This window comes from Antechinus flavipes, chromosome 4 (assembly GCF_016432865.1).
Source record: "Antechinus flavipes isolate AdamAnt ecotype Samford, QLD, Australia chromosome 4, AdamAnt_v2, whole genome shotgun sequence".
NCBI lineage: Eukaryota > Metazoa > Chordata > Mammalia > Dasyuromorphia > Dasyuridae > Antechinus > Antechinus flavipes.
Window position 1 is genome coordinate 244,186,415 of NC_067401.1, and position 23,311 is coordinate 244,209,725.

At 34.8% G+C, this 23,311-nt stretch overlaps 1 protein-coding gene across 1 annotated transcript in view; it reads right to left on the bottom strand.

The window, feature by feature from the left end:
* The window catches only part of FILIP1 (filamin A interacting protein 1), a 261,103-nt gene extending 244,953 nt beyond the window's left edge, over nt 1-16,150 (bottom strand). The window contains exon 1 of the mRNA XM_051997281.1: nt 15,603-16,150. The gene's annotated coding sequence lies outside the window, so the exon portion shown is untranslated. The remainder of the gene's footprint in view (nt 1-15,602) is intronic.
* Between the last annotated feature and the right edge of the window lie 7,161 nt (nt 16,151-23,311).

Sequence of the window (23,311 nt, forward strand, 5' to 3'; positions counted from 1 at the left end):
GAAAGGATTATAACACAAGTGGACAGCCTATAGACTCCAGAAAACCTTATTGAAATGGGCAGACATCAGGCAACCATTCAGTGCTCAAAATATCAGCTAATCAAAGGAGATAAAACTGTACTTTTCAAGTAGTTTTAGGCAGGAGTGAAATTTCAGGGGCTTTTTGCCCTCTAATCTTTTTTAAACTTCTGATCACTGAATGCATTTTGGGCCAAAGCTGTGCAATTAGACTCACAAGTAATCAGACACCTCAAAGTATATGTTTTTAACTCAAGAAGGGACAAAGATGCTAGGATTAGAGAGAAGATTTTACAGGTAATTCTAAAACCAAACTACACACTTCGATTTCTGCCTGTGTTCTTTGAACAGAAATGCCAAGAGCAAAGGAAAACACAACATACTACTTGTCTTTTAGACTGAGCTATCTCTCCATGAGAGACAATTCAGAAAAATAACACAAAAATTGCCTCCTCTCCTGCTTCTATATTTTATATAATTGCAAATATTAAGGGGACATTGAAAGAGATGACTATTAATAACCAGTGATTTGAGGCGAATCATTTCCTCCTTTTTCTAAAATCTCATTTCAAAAGTCCATTCGCTGAAGGACATTGTTGCTAATGAGACTGGATTAACTTTCTTAATAATCATGGTCAGTTAGGAGGGAAAATGCCGCGCACATCCAGACAGAGAACAATGAAGACTGAATATGGATCAAAGCATAGTATTTTCACCCTTTTTTGGTGGTATTATTGTTTGTTTGCTTTTTTTCTTTCTCATGTTTTTCTTTTCCCTTTTGATCTGATTTTTCTTGTAGCATGACGAATATGAAAATATGTTCATAAGAATTGCACATGTTTATCATCAGATTGTTTGCTGTCTAAGGGGGGAAGGAGAGAGGGAGGAAAATTTGGAACACAAGGTTTTGCAAAGGTGAATGTTGAAAACTATTTTTCCATGTATTTGGAAAAATAAAATGCTATTAAAATATTTTTTAAAAACAATCTTGGTTAGACCCCACCCAACCTTCCAAGGAATTTATTATAAAGTGGGGAAGTCTATTGTGCTCTAAACAGTTTTGAGTGGAGCTAAATTTGAATAGATTGCTCAAGACTGGAAAATTTATAAGCAAATTATCTAATCCATTAAAATAGGTCCAGTCTGTCATTGTAATATTCATTTTCTCATTAAATGTTAACTATCAGAATTGATTGCCACCCTCAGAAATATCCCTCTTCCAAAGGTATATAAGTTGTGAGCCTGTAGCCATGATAGTCTTTGACATTTGAAGATGCCTCTGACTTCTTACATTAATAATATGCTAACCTTATTAATAAAATTATTAAATTACTGAGAAACTATATCTCTCAAATTTTTAAATGTCACAATATAATAATAATATTGTTAAAACTAATATTTAAATAATACTATGTGTCAAGCTGTGCTAAGCAATTTATATTTATTATATCATTTGATCAGAGGAGAAATTAAAATTAAAAATTTTGGATAACAGTAAAGTACTATAGAAAACAGAACATTGGACTTATAGTCAGGAAGATCTGGTTTTGAATCATGCCTCACATATTTAGTAGTCATCTGTTCCCTGTTTGATTCTGAGCAAATCATTTAAATACTCTGCCTCAGTTTTCTCAATTGTAAAGGAGATCAGACTTGATGGCTTCTAACATTCCCTCTGGCTCTAAACCTATGGCCATGTAAAGAAAATATATAATTACTACATAGGATGTTAGGAAAATGTGATTAGGGTTTTTAAAAACTGTAAAAAATTATCACCTTTGTACTCAATTAAAAAAATATTTAAGTGCCTCCTGTGTGCAAGGCACTGTTAAGCATTTAATATACAAATATAAAATTGTAATGTTCTACTTAAATTTAAAAATTTTAATTGAATGGATAAACTATAAAAAAACTTCAAAAGGTCATATAATCCGGTATCCTACTTTCAAAAATCACCTCATTATTAATTAGACCTTTTAAAAAAATGCATTGATATTTATGGTTTAAATCTTGGTTCTGTTACATGTTATCTTTGTGAACTTTGACAAATCTCTTTTGACTTCTATTTCCTTGCCTATAAAGAAAAGGGGTTTTAAGAAGATGGTTTCAAAGGTGCCTATCAACTCTAAATCTACCACATATTCCTTGTCCTATAAAAGCTTAAAAGAATGAAAAGGTATAGGAACAATAAAGTATTTATACTATGCAATAAAAGTTCCCTTGAATTAGTGTTAATGAGATTGTATTACTATAGGTAATGTATTTTTGGACAGAAATCTCTGGCTACTAAATATTATGATGGTTATATAAAATGTTTTGCATTCCTTGAAGAAAAGTGGGAAATTTCATTTTAGTAATTAAACTCACAAACTGGATTCTTAAATTTTTGTCTTCTAAAAATATCTTTCTCTTCATATGTCTAGATTCTTATTTCAAAGTATGGAAACTGAATCCGAATCACAGCATAGTATTTTCACCCTTTTTTGGTGGTAATGGTGTTTGCTTTTTTCCTTTTTTGTTTTTTTCCCTTTTGACCTGATTTTTCTTGCAGCATAATGAATATGAAAATATATTCATAAGAATTACACATGTTTAACCTATCTCAGATTTTTTATTGCCTTATGGGGGAGGAGGAAAAAGGGAGAAAATTTTGGAACACAAGGTTTTGCAAAGGTGAATGTTGAAAATTATTTTTGCATGTATTTGGAAAAATAAAATATTATCCAAAAATTTTCCTTTCATGCCACAATGGAGACTGGTGAGAAATTCAAATAAACTGGGGAAATAATATTTACTAATTTTGCTGTATGGCAAAGAGGCAAGGTGCATAGTAGAGAGAGAAGGGACATTCAGAGTTTGAAAGATTTAGGTTCAAGTTTGCCTAGAATACATGCTAATAGTTTGAGCTGGACAAATCATAACATTCTAGTGCACCTGGTACCTCTTTAAGATTATCAGTTGCACTTTAAGATTGTTAGTTGCAGAACTGACATAATTTTTCCCTCGCAGGGATTTCCCCTGCTGATCAAAGACCAGATTTGCCTAAAAACAACAATAGCAATAACAACCAGTGTTCACAATGTCACATTGTGCAGATGAAAAGCTTCCATGCTATAAAACATGTTTGATGATGATGATAATGATGATGATGATAATGCCCCCTTTCTTTCAGTCAACCCAGAAACTACTCTCTTTTTCTGTTTCATTGGAAGTAATGTGATATAATAGAGAAAGAACTTGCCTTTGAGTCAGAAATAATTGAACTTACCTTGAACATTTACTGGCTGTTATCGTAAGCAGTTCCCTAAGACTTTAAGTTGCAAAGAAGGTGTCAATCTACTTTGGAGAAGGAATTTCTTACTCAAAGTATCAATGAAATCACAAGCCCAATTTTTTAAATCATGTATACTGATATGATGCTGAACATTCTTAGGAAAATGAAAGTGTATACTGAGTTACTTATCAAAATATTATCAAATATCCAGCTGTTTGCTTTCATGAAGATGATCCATTTGCATAAATGATTTTATTTTCTACTATTTAATCAGATGTTTTGGCATAATGAGGACACTATTTTATATTTTTTTAATGATAGAATTAATTTATATTTCCTTTTAAAATTCCCAAAATATTCAGTGCTCAGGATATTCTGCTAAAACAGTAAATCTTTAGCTGAGAACAGAAAAAGCCTGAGGATAAATAGTGGTGAGAAACAAAATAGCTATCTTGGTCAAACTTCTAATTATGCTACATGCCACATTATAGGCAACTAAGTAAGTGACAAAGTGAATAGAGGTTGCCTGGACTCAGAACCTGATGGCAAGTCCACTCCTACTCGATGATGGAACAAGGATAACCTACAAATTCTGCTGTTTCTCACAATGGACAGAGCACTAAGCTTGAAATCAAAAAGATTTATCTTCATGAGTTTACATCTGACCTTACTAGCTGTGTGTCCCTTGGCAAATTGCTTAACCTGTTTGCCTCAGTTTCCTCAGCTATAAAATGAGATGGAATAAAAAATGGTAAATTTCTCCAGTATATTTGCTAAGAAAAGCCCAAATGGGGAAAAACAGAGTTGGAAATGGTTGAAACAACTCAACAACAATTATAACTAAGATACGGTTTGAGGTCTGCCTGAGTCACCCATCACTGAAGTCATAACTAAGAATCCTTACACCTGAGGCAAATCAATTGACTTGGGGGGTAGAAGGAAATGAGACAACAGTCAGTCCAAAAGAGAATTGATGTAGCAATCACTTCAAGTGAAGGGGTAGCTCATGAAGCATGGAGTATTAGTAAGCATTCTTATGAGATTATAGGTACAAAATGACAGGACCTTGTGAAGTGGAGTGGACCAGAGGATAATGGTGCTACCCAATAATATAGACCAGTACCATGTGGCAAAAACATGATTCCCTGCCACAGAAAAGCCATTCTCCAAAAGCCATTCTCAGTATCCTGGGGAAAGAATTGCAGTTCTGTACCTTACCATAGTATTCTAAAATGCTTCTTCTTACGTCTTAGTGATCCTGCACATCAGGTTCATGATTTTATTTTTCTGCATCTCCCTTACCTTTTGCTGGATTGTCGCCATTCCTACTACTAACAAACTTTTTCAAAATGCAAGGATAACTTGCCTTCTACTGAAACAATTTGACCTGGTAAGAAGTCTTTGCTGAAGTTACTTCCTATGCTGGGTTCATGAGGAGAGTGAGATGGCATAGAGAAATGTGTTTGGAGTGAAAGAAGGATTCACCCACAACTAAACATCAGATCACTCTTTGTGATCTTCATTTTTACATTTTAAAAAATGTCTAGGGTTCATCTGTGGCTGTGGTATCCCTTAAAGTCTGGGGCATTATCTTATAAAAGAGCAGAAGTAGGATAGAAAGAACAATGCTGGAAGCCATGTCTAGTTACAGAGCACTAGATTTTACAAGAACTCAGTTTTGGATATCAACTTTTCTTTTCATAATTTCTTTGATCTTGGGACAGTCAACTCTATTTGAGCTTTAGTTTCCTCATCTGTAAAATAAGGAGATTGAACTAAATGATCTCTTAAGATCCTTTTCAGTACTGAATTCTATGATTTAAAAGAGCACTTGATTGAAGTCAGAAGACCTGGGTTTAAAAATTGGCTCTGTCATTGGCTGTAAAAATGACATTTAGTCTATCAAGTCTTTGGTTTGTCTACCTATGACACAAAGGAAATGGTTTAGATAACCTCTAACCACACATTGTGAACTCCCAAAGGCAGAAATTTCATTGAAGTTGCAGTCCTCCATCCTAAGGGTTGGCAATTACATCCAGAAGGAATATGAGAGACAGAGAGGGTAAAATCATAAAGCACTAATGACATATTCTAATGATTTGGAACACATGGTCCTATAGATACTATATAACTGACTGCCCCAAACTATTAACATGGAGGCATCCTAGAAACAGAGGTTCAATCAAAACCAGCAAATCCTGGTAGATCAAAAGAAAACTTCAAAAAGTTAAATATAGTTGGGTAAGCACACATACTTAGCTATTCCCTCTCCCATCTGTTCTTTACTCCACTGCCTAAGTAATCTTTCTAATACTCCCCTATTGTCAGCACTATAGCAAGTGGTTTGGATGAAGCTGAAAGCAGTTGATTGGTTCAGCACTGAGAAGGCGGACAGTGCCAACTCTCTTGAAGCTAAGTGGCATTGAGTGGCACCATTTTGCTGTGCAATGAGTAGCATTATCAAGGATATTTAAGAAGGAAGAGGTGTTATTAGAACCTATAGATTGGACTTGCTGACCCATTTTATGCCTTTTATGAATCTAGAGGATTCCCCACGAAAAAATATGGCTCCTGTGAGTATGAGAAGAGTGTCATTGTTTTATCCGGGTTGCCTGAGGAAAGACTTTCTATAATATGATATGCTTTTGTATCTCTTCCCTGATGTGAAGATGCACTGGGAGTGGAGAGAATAGATATGACTATGTGTTCCTTCCCAAAATGTCTTAATGCCTTATAGAAAATCTTAGTAATATTTTAATAAGGACCGAGTCTATGATAAGACTTTTCAGAATCAGCTTCAATGACATTCCTTATATAGTTTTAGTTTTAGTTTAGATAGAGTTTTACTTTAGTAAACCACAGAAGGACATCTATGGTGACAATATTCTTCTTCTCAGAAATTTCAGTGGCTTTTTATTGTCTGCTAAATAAATTATAAATTTCAATAGACATATTCAAGGCTCTCCACAATCTGGTTTAATGAAATTTATTCAATCTATTCTTATATTGTCCTTATGTACGCTCTATGTTCTATATAAACAAAACTACTTTCTGCCTCAAATTCTTATTTTCTATGTTCATGTCATCTTTCTTGAGATAATATCCCTCCCTCACCCCACCATCTGCATCTGTTGAAATTCTTTCTTTCCTCTAGTGGCCAAATAAGGTGCCATCTTCTACTTGAAGTTTTCTCTGTCTTCTTACTCCATAAGTAAAAGTGATCTTTCCCTCTTCAGATTTTATAGGACTCTACCTATGCCTCACTTTTACCTTAACTTATTCTTTCTTGCATCATAGTTATTTGGATGAATGAATGACAATTTGTTAAGTGCTTACTATGTGCCAGGAACTATGCTCAGAGATACAGTGCTGGGAATACAAAAATGCCCTCAAGGAGATTACATTTTAATAGAATAACATTTTTCTTCTATTTTGAAGACTTGTTGAGTCTACCTATGACACTAGTATATCTCAACTAGATAAAAGTGATACAAAGACGAAATGAAAAACCGTCGTCCTCAAGATGTCTGTATTGTGCTAGAGATGAGGGATACAGGCCTGAACAATATATGCAAGATAATTTGAGGCAAGCTAGAGAGTTGATAGCTAGGGAGACAAAGAAAAGTTTCCTCTAGGAGGGAGTACCTGAGATAACACTTGAAGAAAGCTAAGAATTCTAAAAGTCAAAGATGAGGAGTATTCCAATTAATTCATACATTTCCATAAAACTAAAGTGAAATCCAGATGCCTGGGTCTAGTTTAAATGTATAACATTCATTCAGTAGCTAATAAGACAAAAGAGAACTTTAAAATCACTAGAATCACTTTTCAAGGAGTCATAAGAAAGAGTCCATTTGGCAAAGTTCTTCTCCACCCTCTCTGGCAAGCAAGTTGTCTTTGTTTCCCATTAGTGTGTGTTTGTCGTCACAGTAACTGCAGGGATCCAAATAAATGGTAATTCCGTCATTTCCTCAGGCACTTAGGTTGGGGTCCTGAAATAGCATTATGAACTCAGCACTGTTGCTTCCTTTCCTGTTGTGTAGATACCTCCCAGTTAGAAAAACAGGGCTCCCAAACCAGGTCCACTAGTCATAAATGCATTAAACAACTAGGAAAAAAATGGAGAAAGTTCATTTATGTCTATAATTGTATATGTTATGACTCACAGACATGTGGGAAAGAGCTTATTTTCTTAGCAATCTCTTAGATAAACAAGGCAAGTTGGCACTAATGGGATTGTTCTGATGATGTCAGCAACCAGTTAATGGTTTAAATCAATTATCCTCTTGGTTCACATCCTCAGGATCATTTTTTAAAATAATGCAAGTGATCAATTCCAACAGCAATCACTATTCTCTCCATACCTTCACCTTACAAGAATATGTGTTTGTAAATACAATTCTTCCAAACCACTTACAAGTTCTCATTCATAGATGGTCTAATAGTAAGGGAGATGATATCCAAATGTAGCTGTTTACCTTCCTTGGCTTAGGAACCTACAGTCCTATCATTTTCTTATATGTTCTAGTGAAGGAGATAGTCGACAACAGTAAAGCAAAAGAGCAAAAAAAGAAGAAAATCCTTGAACCTTAAGGGTTCAATTAAAGTCAAATTGTGTTAAAGAGATGTCTGGTTTAGCTTTAAAAAGAAAAAAATTAAGTTTTTCTTTCACTTGTACAGCCCTCAGCAACACATAAATCATCCAACATTATGCACTTTGACACCATTTCCCAAAAAGGAAAAACAACCCAAACCTTTCTTTTTATACTCAGCACTGCTAGTACTTAAATCAAGCTGGAGTGGGGATAAGAGTTGGGGTGGGCCAGGGAACATGACTGTTTAATTTTGTTTTACTGTATCTCTCAACTGCTATTTTCTCTAGATGAGCAAATCATCTGGTGAACAGCTCGATGAAGCTGTTTCCTTTGTGTTCATATCCTAAGTACTTCTGTGACATGCTGTGTGAACTTTGAAGTGAAATTCATTCAGCTCCTACCACATAGAAAGATTCATCCTGCTGCTTGTGGACTTTTTTCTTTGGCCAGCTAAATTGTAGGATCACTCATTTGAGGGATAAGGGTTGGGAAAGAGGAGAGGACAAACTCCAACTTATTTTCCTAAGCTACCCCCATTTGTGTCTAATTCCTTCAGAAATTTATTGCATAAGAAATTTTTTTCTTAATAGTTTTAAACTCTTGTGATTGATTTTTTTAACTGTTAGTCCACTGACTGCACAGTCAACCAGACACCCATCAGTAAAGATAAAAATGACCTTTCAAGAATTACCTACTATATTAAATTACTGAGTCTTTAACCTGATCATATACCACAGAAATGCCATCTTTTGGATACTAAAATCCTTAACTTTTATTTGTTGTAAATGTGGTTAGCAGCATCAGGAAATCACTAGTATATTGAAAACCATAGATATGAAATATATCTATAAAGTGAAGATAAACAGGATTTAGAGCTATAAAAGACCTTAGACATAACTTAGACCAGTCTTCTATTTTATAGAAGGGGAAGCTGGATCCAGAGAGGTCACATAACCTGGATGGTTAAGTAGGTACATAGGAAGTTAAAAAGAAAGGCAATCTGGCATAAATAGAATGAGAATCACATTTGGTGTCAAGATATATGGTTTCAAATCTCACCTTGAACATTCACTAAGTGACCAAATGCTAGTCACACAAGTTAGAGCCTTTGTTTTCTCATCTATGTAATGGAAGAAATGATATTTTCCCTATCACCTCATAGAATTTTTGGGAAAAAAAAAGTTCTTTACAAACTTGAGTTGTAGTGGTTATTATGATATTGTGTAGATAAATATGCAAATGAAAATTTCTTCTTTGTAATCCAGTATTTAGTCTGGGGTGTAGTTCTGTGTGTGTTTTTTTTTTTTAGTATTTTGATAATTACATATTTCACTGCTATTGTTTTCTTTGTAATCATAGATTTTATTTTTGCCTTTGAGAACATTATTTTGAGAAAGATTCCATAGGCTTTGCCAGACTGCTAAAGGTGTCCATGACATGAAAAAACTTTAGAACCCTTGATTTAGATGATAATTTCTCTGTTATCTTCAAGAAAAATGAATGGGACCAGAAAGAAACCATTTTTGTTTGGTAATATTATATCATATGTGTGGGTTGGCCTTTTTAAAACTTTTCTTCATTTGTTACCAACTTAGCGAAGCAAACCAAAACGCTCTAAGATTCTTCTGGGTAGAAAAAGAGTCCTGTGGGAGAGGAGTGATATATCTAATTATCTATACTTCCCCAGGGGAAAAATCCTCACATGTCATGCATTAGACATACTGATGTCTTCTGTTCCAGAAATACCCACAAATTCAGAATCAATAAGTTACATTGTCACAAGTGTTAAAAACAGAAAATGTTAAGCAATTCACACTGCTGGTGATTTCTTGGCTTTGTTGCTGCATATATAGAAAACTGAATTTACTGAGTAATATGGGAGGCCTGGGGAAATACAAATTCCATACAGAATAGTTGGCCATTGTTCAAGCTGTATCTATAGTATCCAGCAACAGAGAGTGTTCCAAAAAAGCTTATAAGGCCCATTCGTACATTCTTCTGTCTCTCAGATGTGTGAACTCAGAAATCCAGAAACTATGTATATGCAAAATGCAGTAGAACATTTTCCATAGGGAAAATCCCTAGCCAAATAATATCATTAAGATATTCTGACATGTCCCATCCAGGATTTATCCTCGTTAATGTAACTTGAATCCAGTTAAGAAACAGAAAAGTATCTGTTTGAACTTTGCTTTTATGTCATGAATTTAATGAAATACCAAGAGGACATCTGAGATTAGGTAGTAAAACTTTTAGACTTTTGCAAATTATTTCCTTAATAATTTTTGCTCTCGTTGTCCCCCTATGGTCTTTAGCTAGGCTCCCAACATTATCTCAATCTGATTTAGCTGCATTGACACTCTATAATTGTGAAGGGGTGCTGATATATCTAACAATGGAAATTAATATATTTTGAAAAAATTCATTTGAATGGGATGGAGTTAGGGGATGATGTGGTGGCTGCTGAGGGCCATCTCACCACAGATACAAAGTATAATCCCAATGGAAGAAGAAATAGTTTGTCCCTCAGAAAAGGATTCCAGCGCTGATCCTCTGAGGAACTGAGAGGAAAGATAAGCCCTAGGAAAAGGACATAATGGTGACAAGACCCTTTAGGTGGCAAGAATATGGTCTAGACTGGAAGAAAACCACAAAGTAAGATGCAGGGATAGCAGTTATTGCAAGGAAGTAAATCCTATCAGTAAGAAAGCACCCCCTTGGAAAGGAAGCTTCTAACCCTGGTCAGAAACCTTATGCAAAGTTCCAATTACCAATCCCTTCAAACTAGTGAAGTTGCTGTAAGTGAATCTTTTAACTCTGATGCAAATAGAACTTCTTTGAAAGAATATTCAGGTTCAAGAATCAAAGGCAGTCAAATAATTTGCAGCTTTTAGTTCAACTTTACTTCTGAAAAATAAATAGATAAATTTACAATAGAAATCAGTTACTAAGGAATATATTTTAGATATTTCACAGATTTTATTGAAAAATCCCAAAGTGGTTCTTCATGGACACCTGTTCAACTGAGTAATTTTAGGCTGCTTGCCCATCTTAAAATAGAAAAAGAAGGATTTCCCATTAGTGAGCACAGATACAATTGCTTTTATTATATAAGAAAGAAACTATCTGATCTTCATGTTTTATCTAAAAAAGCAAAGGGCAAAAATGACATGATTTGTCACCTGGACGCAACTCAGAACAGAATCTGATCCAAGTAATTGTGAAAGGCTAAGAGTCAGGACACTTTCTATATTATAGGCCCTACATACATAGTACACACTTAGATCTACTGTACAGATTCATCTCTTCTATATTTCATCACCTCTTCTCATAAAACAAATAACTTTTTTGAGAAGAACTTTACCATGTTGACATTCAAGATCACAAGTATGATAAGGGAGGAACTTCAGATGAAAATATAAACAAAAAGTCTAAGATAAATGCATCATTCCAGGCAATGATGAGTAGTACAGATTGCCTGAAACTTCAGGTTTCTACTAGGAAGTAATAGGAGATAAAATGAAACAAGATAGTTTGGGATCAGATCTATAGGGCCTTAAGTGTCAGATTAAGGTATGAAAAAGTGCGACAAATATTAGAGAAAACAAATAGCTAGACAGAGAATAGAACAACTGGGCCTGGAGTCAGAAAGTTCAAATTCAGCTTCATATATTACTAGTTTGTCTGATCTGGGCAATTAATTAATCACTGCTTGCTTCAGTTTCCTCAACTGCAAAATGATGATAATAATAATAGTATCTACATCCTAGAGTTGTTGCTAGAATCAAATGAGATGTTTATAAAGCACTTAGCATGGAACCTAGAATATAGTAGTTACGTAATAAATACTTTTTTCCCCTTCTTTGTTGCTCTAAATGAGTTCAAAAATCACTTGGAACAAATTATATTGCACATTACTGAGGAAGGGGGAAAATTCATAGACATGATTTTTGAACAATGTTCTCAATACTCTTTGTGGAGTCACAAATAACAGAAAGATGTTTCAATATTGGAGAGGAATACATTTTGTCTTTTTTTAAGGCAAAGAAGTGAATACTTTAAATGACTGATCAATGAACCTGTCAATTATTGGTAAATTTTTAGAAATAATTATTAAATTTATAGCTTATAAACATATGGGAAAGAAAGAAGCGATGACTAAAAAGTAGCAAGAGATCAAGAATATGTTATGCTAAACAATGTTAATTTCCTTTCTTTGTCAGTTACTGAAGTGGCAAATTAAAAAAATACTTGTAAGAACTATATGCCAGGATTTCAGAAAGGCATTTTACAAAGTTTCTATTGCTATCCTAGTAGTCAAGATAGAAACATACAGGCTTTATGGTAATGCTATTAAGTGGAAACTCCATAAAGGTTACAGATTGATCCTTTTTCTTTTTGTATCTATATTCATAAATATGATAGGTATATAATAACTGAATATTGACTGGTTGATGAGCTCTAAAATATGTAGAGGCTAATGTGAAAGGGAAGTTCTATGGAAGTGTTTCAAAGTTCTGAATTTGCCAGAATCTCTTCCATACGTTTCATCAATATCTGTCAAATTCACAAAGTTAGGAAAGAAATTTAATAGTCTGGTTGGTAGAATAAGCATCTTGATAGGCTAGAATGGAAGATTTTTGAATGGAAGGAATAATATTTAATAGATATGAAGACAAAATTTTGCACTTGGTTTCAAAAAATCAACTGCCTAAGATATGTACTAGTTGAATGGCAAGTTTCATAGTTTCTCTGAGGAACAGTTTTCTCATCTGTAAAAATAAGGCAATATTATTACTTGAGGATCAAGATAGATAATGTGTGTAAAATATATTGAAAATCTAAGTTCCATATAAATGTAAACTAATATCCACTAGAATATAAGCTCCTAAATGGCACTTTTTCACTTTTTTATGTCAAAAGCACATAGTAGGTGCTTAATAAATGCTTGTTGAAATGAAATGTGCTTAATAGAAATTTCCAAGGTCCTACCTCTTGTTCATGACAAAGCCAATGGGTAATTACTGAAGGGGTGTGTGTATGTGTGTGTGTGTGTGTGTGTGTGTGTGTGTGCGAGTGCATACACACGTAGAATTAGTGTGTTAGGAACATTAATGTGGCAATAACATGCAACAAGAATTAGAATGAAGAAGAGTCTTAAAGAAAGGAGAATGGATAAAAGATCCTTAAAATAATCTAGGCAAAATCTAACAAGTGCCTGGACTAGCAATGGAAATACTGTGAAGGATGAGAAAGACAGATCAAACTAAGAGAACTTAGGAACTGTTTTAATATGCAGGGCAGTGTTAAGGGGCAAAGAAGTCAAAGATAACTCTGCTCTATCAAATCTCATTGGTTGTGAAAATTATGACACTGTCAGATAGTCCAGCAAAAGCAAAACCAGAATCAGAATAGTTGGAAGCATAGATAATAAGCTCTGCAAAAATGTAAACCCTGACTTGATTTCTCAAAGTCATAGATTGTTAAGGAAGCACAGAATAAGTTAACTATGAGCTATCTGTATCAAAAATTACAAATTATCATGGGTGATTCTCAGGCTGTCTCCTACTATTACACTCATGAATATTCTAATCAACATAGACAATACATTGGCTCATGCCAAGAAATCACACATTTCCAGATTTCAGAAGGGATGGAGAATGCCATTTCTGGGTTACTAATGATCTATGGGAAAATGCAAGGAGAATGGTAAAACTATGTGATCTTGGCATTCATTTGTTTTTTTTTTTTTTTTAAATCATGTGGTTTCACTTGAGATCTTCTGATGTATAAGAATAAAGCAATAGTGTTGCTACTCAGACCTGCATTTGTGTTAGCCTGGCTTTCAGGAAACCTAGCCTTTAATTTGGGTGAAACTCTGTGTTTAGTTACACATGCACGGCTCCACAGGACTTCAAAAGGAATTGTGTGCCTGGAACGATGGTAAGATTTGGCTCAAGTGCACATACTTAAGCCAACAATGTGACCCTTCCTAAGATATAAACAAGTAGAAATGTAAAGCATTTAGTTTTGCCTTTTCAAAATTCTTTCATAACTAAAGGATATTGTCACAAGTGTGAATATAGATATCTAAAAAGATATAGATAAAAGATATTGATATATACTAGTTGTATATGACTAGATTTATTCACCTTACAAACAGTTCAAAGAATCCTAAATTTTAAATAGTCTTAAATTATTTAAGAATAGCTAGAAATGAATTTAATATAATAAATTCCCTGATTTTCCCAAAATAGTAATTTTAAAAATTGATTTATCCTCAGAAAGATGGAAAAATTCATTCAGAATTTCCATATCTCCAAACACATACACACTTATTCTTCAGAGTCAATTACTTTTCTTTGACTAAACAGATATTATCATGATACAATTGGAAAAACACCTGACAGAATCAATTGAATTCTAATTCTGCTACTTGCTACCTGTGTGACACTGAGCTAGTCGTTTAACTCCTCAGGCCCTTTGTTTCCTCACCTGTAAAACGGAACTAAAGGAGTGGTTAAAAGAGTCTTGACAATTTCTTCCTGTTCTAAATAAAAGATTTTAGAACCTGGAATAGATCAGTTAACATCTCTGCTTTCTAAGCTATAAAATGAGAAGTCCAAGAGCCCTTCAAGAACCTTCACTGTCCCTCCCACTTTTCAGTCTGATCCTTCATAGTACTTAGCATTTTAACATGCTTACCATAGATAAGGGCTTGGGTCCTGTTTTATGGAACAATTCTCCTATATGATTACAAAGAGCTAGGAATCCCTATAGTTCGTCCAATAGTTTACAACAGTCCAATATAGCCCGAAAGATATTGTATGACTCAATAGGTAACATTCAAGAAATAATTCTTGATTTAAAAAAAAAATCAAAAACAAGAAAGAGCATCCTTTTCACAGGAAAAAATTCAGGTTTCACTCAGATTAAAATAGGAAAAAAAAATTATGAAAGGAACAACTTCAATTCAACTTCATTTGAGTTAAAGGAATGGGCTGTTACAATTGTGTGTAAACAATAAGCCAATTTATAAACAATCTGTTTAAAACAACTTTTCAGAAATTTTTTTTAACAAGGCTCACCCTATCCCTGAAAAATCAAGAAGTGATTCAGAACTGATTGTTGTCAGAGACTAGGCAGAAAGAAGCATTTGGGGTGAGACTGTCATGAGGTCAGAACCAATAGCACAAGGTGTACCAATGTAATCAGAGAATCAGGCCAAAGGAGAAGCAGAAAGCAGCAAGGCATGAGTATAGCAATACAGACCCCATTTGGGAATTTCCTTTCATTTACCACATGAACTGCTAGCTAGTTTTAGCAACTGTAAAGTCTGATTGCTGGGATTGGGGTGAGAGAAAAGATTTCATTTGTGATTCACTCTAAACATTGAGAAAGGAGGTAAAAATGGTCTGAGTTTTTTTTTTTAATAGTCTGATCTTTATCTATTAATAAATTGGAATCAATGTTTAGATTTCAATTAACAACTAGACAACTCCAAAGCTTTGTGACTAGTATGGGATTCTTTCAACAGAGAGACCATGATATTTCTGGGTGTTTTGCCATAATACGCAAAAGTGCATCATTCATAAACTTATCACATATAATAGAACAGTAAGTACTTAGAGGAAGTATCAGATAAACTGAAATCTATGAGAAATTTTCTCCATTGCAAAACACACATAGAAAAGTAATTAGTTTTTCTTTCTTACCTGACAGCAACACTCTAGGTTCTTTGGCAAGTGACAGTTTATCCTTCCAGAAGTCCGGTGGATTGTTCCACAGCACAAATTAGCTGGAAATCCAAGAAAAATCTCCTGCTCCGTGAAATCCACAGCAATAGGTTTCTTTCTTCCAGTTCCTAGGTCTGTCTAAGCAGCAGATAAAAATCATGCAGGGAATCAAGAAGAAAGAAGAGGTGAACTTTTGTCTTCCTGGAACCCCAATCAGCAGAGACAGGAGGTCGTACTACCTCAAGTCTCCCACCCAGACTTTTGTTTAAAAGTTTTTTCAACTGTTGCTAGGTGTTGTTTGGCTCCGGCAGTTTGGTTCTGAGATTATGTTTCTCCTTCTTCTTCTCTTCTTCCCACAGTGTTCGAGCAATGACTTTGTGAAGCTGGGCTTGCTCAGGCTATATTTAACCAGTGTTCTCAGCAAGTCAAGCTTGTCAACAGCTGAAAAGTTTGGAGCAGGCTTTTCTGAGCTCCTCAGCAGCTGAGTGAGGGAGTTATCAGTGGCCACAGCCCTCTCTGCACAACCTTGCTACTGCCTCTGCGAAGGATCGTGGGGAAACTGTCAAATCCTTTTATGGTCTTCGAGTGATTTCACTCTGGTGAGGTAATTATTGTTTGAAGCACTAAGTACAGGCTAGCATTGGGGATTTCTGCTTGAAATTCTCAGAAGAGACTGAAGATTCATTAGGGGTCGCAGCAGTTCACCAGGACCACATTCTCACCCATGGGGCTTTTCTTCAGGAAATGTTAGAGAAAAGATACCATGTTTTATATATTTCAATTTATCTCCAAATATTTGGGAAAAACTAAGAGGAGAACCTTTCCTAATACCATTTCACAGATGAAAGCTAAATTCAAATCTTAATTACTCACATGGCCATATCAGGAAAGGCTGAAGACTGAGTAGAGTTTCTGTTTTGATTTTTAAATAATAATTAAGATTATTTTTAGTATAGTTAAATGAAATACTTTTTCTCTCTTTTCTCTTTAAATAAAGAAAGGTCAGTCAGGGATATCTTAGCTTTATTATACAGATCCTCCTCATTCAAAAGAAGATATGTATGACACTACAAAGACATTAGCCTCAGGATTCTATGGATCCCTGAGGAGACAGCATCAAATGGAAAGATATGCTGACCCTGGAGTCAGAACTCCTGGGATCAAATCTTAAAACTGATACTACCTATGTAACTTTAGCACAACTTAGCATAGTTCCAGGCACATAGTAGGTGCTGTGTCAATATTAGCTACTATTTTCCCTTGGTATTTAAATTACTTGATTTAATAAACCAGTTTTATTCCCTTTTAAAAAAAACGTTTGGGATAGATAGCCTCTGAGGTCCTTTTATGATTCAATAACTTCCATATATAATGATTTCAGAGATTCCAAAGCTCATTTTGATTCAATCTAAAACTTTCATTCTAAGAATATATCCAGTCCAGCTGCATAGTCTTTATTTGCTTTATCTGGTATCTTCACATCTGGGATCATATTTGAACAAGGAGCATTCATCAACTAAGCATATCATTAGATAGTTAATTAGAACTGCCTTTTGAGTGGTCATGCACATCCATGTGGAGCCCAGGTGGTCACAGGGATCAGAGGCCTTAGGGAATATAAGTAGTGGGGAAAACCAGAAAGAATGTGATAGGGTAGACCAACTAGAATGTTGTCCTGATAGATATCCCTCCTAAAGAATTCCATGAATACTTCCTGATCGTTTATTATTTTAGAGGGAACTTCATGTTGGCATGTAATTTCAGGTAGAACAGAGACCATCTATCAAAGCAGATTGAAGCTACCATAGACTTTTGACATTATCTTGATTCAGAGACATAGAATGCTGTACAAAGGATCTGTCGTGTTATCAATTCCCATCCATACCCCAACTTCCTAGGGTTGACCATATATGTTATAAGGCAGCATGGTACAACAGGAATTCCTAAATTTGGAATCAGGAGTCCTGATGCTCCTTACTATCTCTGTGACAATAGGCAAGTAACTTAATTTTTCTACATTTTGCCAATAATATAAGGAGTTTGGACTATATTAGACCACTGGGATCACTTTTAGTTCTAAATTTAGGGCTCTAGTAGAGTAGTCCTAACGATTGCCTGAAAAAACATTGAGGTTAAATGACCCACTCAAGTTTACACAGCATAAATAAGTAACAGAGATGGAATTTGAATCTAGGGCTCCCTGCCTTCAAGGCCACTTCTCTCTCATCTATACCACATTGTTTCATATATCTGGCAATATTTCATTGTACCATAATAGGCCTAAGGTGAACTTGGCATAAAAGCACATACTAATCTTCAGAATAAAGTTTTTTTCACTTCAAGGTTTGTACTGAGTGTGCAAAGATTCCAGCTCAGCTCAGGCAAGTCTTAATTCTAGCTGTAACAACACTTTCAATCTCAGTAAAATCAGAATCCTTCATCCTTCACTTGCTATCGGACCCGCCTGCAATGACATTTATTCAGACTCTTATCTCAACCTTTCTGAATCTTAGCCTATCAGAAACTGCAAAAAATAGACTAGTCTCTGAGGACAAAGTGCTTGCTCACGTGAAATGAACTGAGTCTTCTAGGACACAAGGGAATCATTTAGAAAATTAGCTCTTTCAGGACATTAAATGATACCTTAGGGAATTCATCACTTCACACAAAGGAACAATTCACTTTCATGACAAGTCTGCACAGTCAAAAATAAAGCACAGAACTGAACCAATTACGAAGATTATCAAGCCCTTAGCCCTAAAAAACAACAACCAAAAAAAACTCAATTTTGGTTTCATCATTATTCAGTTGAGAGGGTGAGTTTAAAGTTTATCCCTAAATTATCCAGATAATTATTGTAGTTTTCTTCAGTTCTTTATTGGAGAAATAGTCCCCACAATTCCTTTTTTGAACCTTATATAGTACCTATTTCTTTTTACTACTATTATTGATTGGAGTCAGGGAAGGAGTTGGGGGAGGAAAAAATGGTGTTATACTTTTTGCTTTTGTTTCTTTAATAGCCCAGTCACTGAATTTCAGACTTGGAAGAGATTTCAGCAAACCATATAGTACTAGCCATATCTTGAAAAGAATTCTCATTCCAACTTACCTAACAAGTAACCAATCTACAACTGCCACTACTATTACTATTATTAATGCTGCTGCTACTACTACTACTAATAATAATAATAATAATAATAAAATCAAAATCTGTATCATAGTAAATTTTACAAAATATTCCATATACATATATATGTATGTGTGTATATACATATATATACACATATGTATGTATGTGTGTGTGTATATATGTGTATATATATGTATGTATGTATGTAATCTTATTTGAGCTTCACAACAACTCTGGGCCATAGTTAATATTATTATCAACATTCTACAGACCTGTCATGGTCATCCAGCTGGTAAAAGTCTGAAACAGGATTCAAACTCAGGAATTCCTGACTCCAGGTCTACTATTATCTACTATGCCATCTAACTGCCTAAGTATTGTGTATTGTGTGCTAATTATTTCATACATTTTAGATTAAATTAATTAAGACTAATTCATTTTCTTAACTCTTGATACAAATTGATATCTGTCTGATTATTCATACCACAAATTCAAAAATGCATAAACAAGCAGAAATATTACTAGCGGATTTAGTAAGACTAAGAAGACTCTCTGCCTCTGGGAACAATTATTCAGACAAAAGCTATTTCCGACAAAATCCACAGAGGAAGTGGGGCCATCAAAGACTATTATAAAATTGTGCTTTGTGTACGGTCAACAAGTGCTCTGCTTTTTCAGATTTTCATATTGTTAATTCATTAAAATTCAATTGCAGCTCTCTTCCCACAACCCTAATGTTATCACTCTGAGGAGTTCAGTCACCTCCAACTAAATTTGGATTTCCCAACTTGGTGGATGATTCATGATGATGCATTCTTTAAAAAGACAACAGATTAATGCTATCACTGGGGGGAAAATATAAATGGATAAACAAGCAGGGTTGGTAGATCATCTCTGTATCTCTAACAATTGTTGTGATGAAACTTTTCCTTCTTACATACAGAAAGGTAGAACAATTTTTTTTAAGTGAAGAATTTGGCATACATTAATGAGGAGCAGAGGAGAAATTTTTTACCACAAGGAATAATATTTACATGCTTACTGATTTGGAGGCAGAGATTGGAAAGGATGTGGGTTTATAAACATGCATTGTTTTAAAATTTTATTGTTTGATTCTAACACTGAAGCAAAGGTGAAGGAAGTTGTAGATTATTTCCTCTACATACTTGGCTACAAAGAAAGCTTTCAAGCTATCTGAAAAAAAGAATTACAGAACCTCAGAGTTGGAAGGGACCCCAGACATCATCTTGTCTAAGGCAGAAATGATCAACAATCCTCTCTAGAGTTAGAAGATATCATTAACAGGCTGTCAACACATCAAGAGCTGAGGGGGAAAATATTGTTTCTTGAATGAAGATTAAGAAAGTTCAATTTTATACAAGTCAGGACCTCAAAGGAGAAACCTAATAATTCAGAAATATTGATTTCATAATCACAACAAAGCCACAGCATCCATCCATTCATTAACATTGACCACAAAGGAATTGTGAACACATCCAGCCATTCTGGAGAGCAATTTGGAACTATGCTCAAAAAGTTATCAAACTGTGCATACCCTTTGATCCAGCAGTGTTTCTACTGGGCTTATACCCCAAAGAGATACTAAAGAAAGGAAAGGGACCTGTATGTGCCAAAATGTTTGTGGCAGCCCTGTTTGTAGTGGCTAGAAGCTGGAAAATGAAAGGATGTCCATCAATTGGAGAATGGTTCAGTAAATTGTGGTATATGAACATTATGGAATATTATTGTTCTGTAAGGAACGACCAGCAGGATGAATACAGAGAGGACTGGCGAGATTTACATGAACTGATGCTGAGTGAAATGAGCAGAACCAGGAGATCATTATATACCTCGACAATGATACTGTTTGAGGATGTATTCTGATGGAAGTGGACCTCTTCGATAAAGAGAGACTTAATTGATCAAAGATGGACAGAAGCAGCTACACCCAGAGAAAGAACACTGGGAAATGAATATAAACTGCTTGCATTTTTGTTTTTCTTCCCGGGTTATTTATACCTTCTGAATCCAATTCTCCCTGTGCAACAAGAAAACTGTTCGGTTCTGCACACATATATTGTATCTAGGATATACTGCAACCCATTCAACATGTAAAGGACTGCTTGCCATCCAGGGGAAGGGGTGGAGGGAGGGAGGGGAAAAATCGGAACAGAAGTGAATGCAAGGGATAATGCTGTAAAAAATTACCCTGGCATGCGTTCTATCAATAAAAAATTATTAAAAAACAAACAAATAAATAAATAAATCTTTACTAACAAAAAAAAAAAAAGAAAAGAAAGAAAGGAAAGGGACCTGTATATGCCAAAATGTTTGTGGCAGCCCTGTTTGTAGTGGCTAGAAGCTGGAAAATGAATGGATGCCCATCAATTGGAGAATGGTTGAGTAAATTGTGGTATATGACTGTTATGCAATATTATTGTTCTGTAAGGAATGACCAGCAGGATGAATACAGAGAGGACTGGCAAGATTTACATGAACTGATGCTGAGTGAAATGAGCAGAACCAGGAGATCATTATATACCTCGACAATGATACTGTTTGAGGATGTATTCTGATGGAAGTGGACCTCTTCGATAAAGAGAGCCTTAATTGATCAAAGATGGACAGAAGCAGCTACACCCAGAGAAAGAACACTGGGAAATGAATATAAACTGCTTGCATTTTTGTTTTTCTTCCCGGGTTATTTATACCTTCTGAATCCAATTCTCCCTGTGCAACAAGAAAACTGTTCGGTTCTGCACACATATATTGTATCTAGGATATACTGCAACCCATTCAACATGTAAAGGACTGCTTGCCATCCAGGGGAAGGGGTGGAGGGAGGGAGGGGAAAAATCGGAACAGAAGTGAATGCAAGGGATAATGCTGTAAAAAATTATCCTGACATGCGTTCTATCAATAAAAAGATATTTTTTAAAAAAATTGACCACAAAGGGCAGAAAATAGAGACAATTAGCACAGTCCACTTTTTCTTAGCATTAGATCATGAAAGGGAGGAGAGATATAGAACAACAGCTAAAGGGGGATAGTAAGGTTTTTAAGGGGCATGGGGAGTTGGGCTACATTTGTAAAAAACAGAGAAGAAACCAGTAAAAAGACAAAGACTGAATATTAGAAAGTAAGAATAAATGATGGTTGGGACAAGCTATCAGAGGATACCAAAAGGCATAAGTTAAAATGTCTTCTTGGCAAGTAGAGAGATCAACCTGTTATCCACTGGGTATCTGCTGTTTTTCCGTGATTATGTATTTCATTACACTGTAACACATTTGCTTCTAACAAAAAATTTTACACTATGAAACATATATGAAATTCTATACCCTTGGAAGGGGAGTGGAAGAAGGAATGTGAAAGAGGCTCAATGATCAGCTCAGCAAATAGACAGTTCAATGGAACTGAACTCCTACTGAGTACTATAGAAGATAAAATTGGACTAACCATAAGGACTCCAGTGAGTCATTCTGAAAATAAACCATTCTCAATTTTTAAGTAAGAAATCTAAATTGTTATTTATAAAATCTGCAGTATACTTGAAGTATTGTACAATAAAGAATTATATAGGCTAATTAGGTATTTCCAGCAAAGAAAGAGATAAGAGTCAAAGATCTTTAAAGTACTAAGACTAGGTAGAGCAGAGAGAATAATGGCCACATCTCAAAGAGCAAATTTTACTAGTAACCAAATTCTGAAAATCCAATCCATGATATGATCAAGAAAAGAAATTAATCTATCAGCTATATTTGTTTATCAAATTAGACCAGAAGACCTCTAAGTTATCCTCTACCCCTTATATTCTACAATCCCATGAACCCCAAGTCAACAATAAAACCAAAATTCAAAAGAAAAAAATCATGGATTATAGAATTTTCAAGTGAGATGGAATTTTAGATTCATGCTAATGACCCTCAGCTGAGCCCTCAGGACTGCTCAACAATCTTTTTATGCATCTTTACTATCTGTCCATTTGCATTCCCCACAACAGCTGGTCCAAACCTCTCCCATTCATTGCTACATTTAATCTAGTCTAACCCCCTTATCTTATAAAGAAACTAAGGCCCAGAGAAATTGCATCTTATGTACAGCCAAACAATTAGATAATGGCAAAGCAAAAATGAGTTTGTCTTCCTGAATCCAGGTCTTTTGGTCTTTTCTTCATTTAGAACTGAACTCTGCTCATAGTTTGATCTATTTTTCATAAAAGGTTTTTTTATCAAAAATGAAAAAAAAAGAGCATTCTATTATTTATTTAGTTTATTGAACTAAATGGATAAAGCTATTGTAATAGATAGTGGAAGGATTTTAAGAAGACATAATCCTTACTTTTGAGACTTTAAAATTTAGTCTAGTAGGGAAATGTATACAAAGTTAACAACTCAGAAAAGAGAAGATCTCTTCTGACTAGAGAATGAGGGAAAGCTTAATCAAAAAAGAAGTAGTATTTGAGCTGGATCTGAAAGAAGAAGAATTTCCAAGGGGAAGCAAAGGGAGTAAAAATTTTAAAATGACTATTATGTGCCTGGCACCATGTTAAGCACTT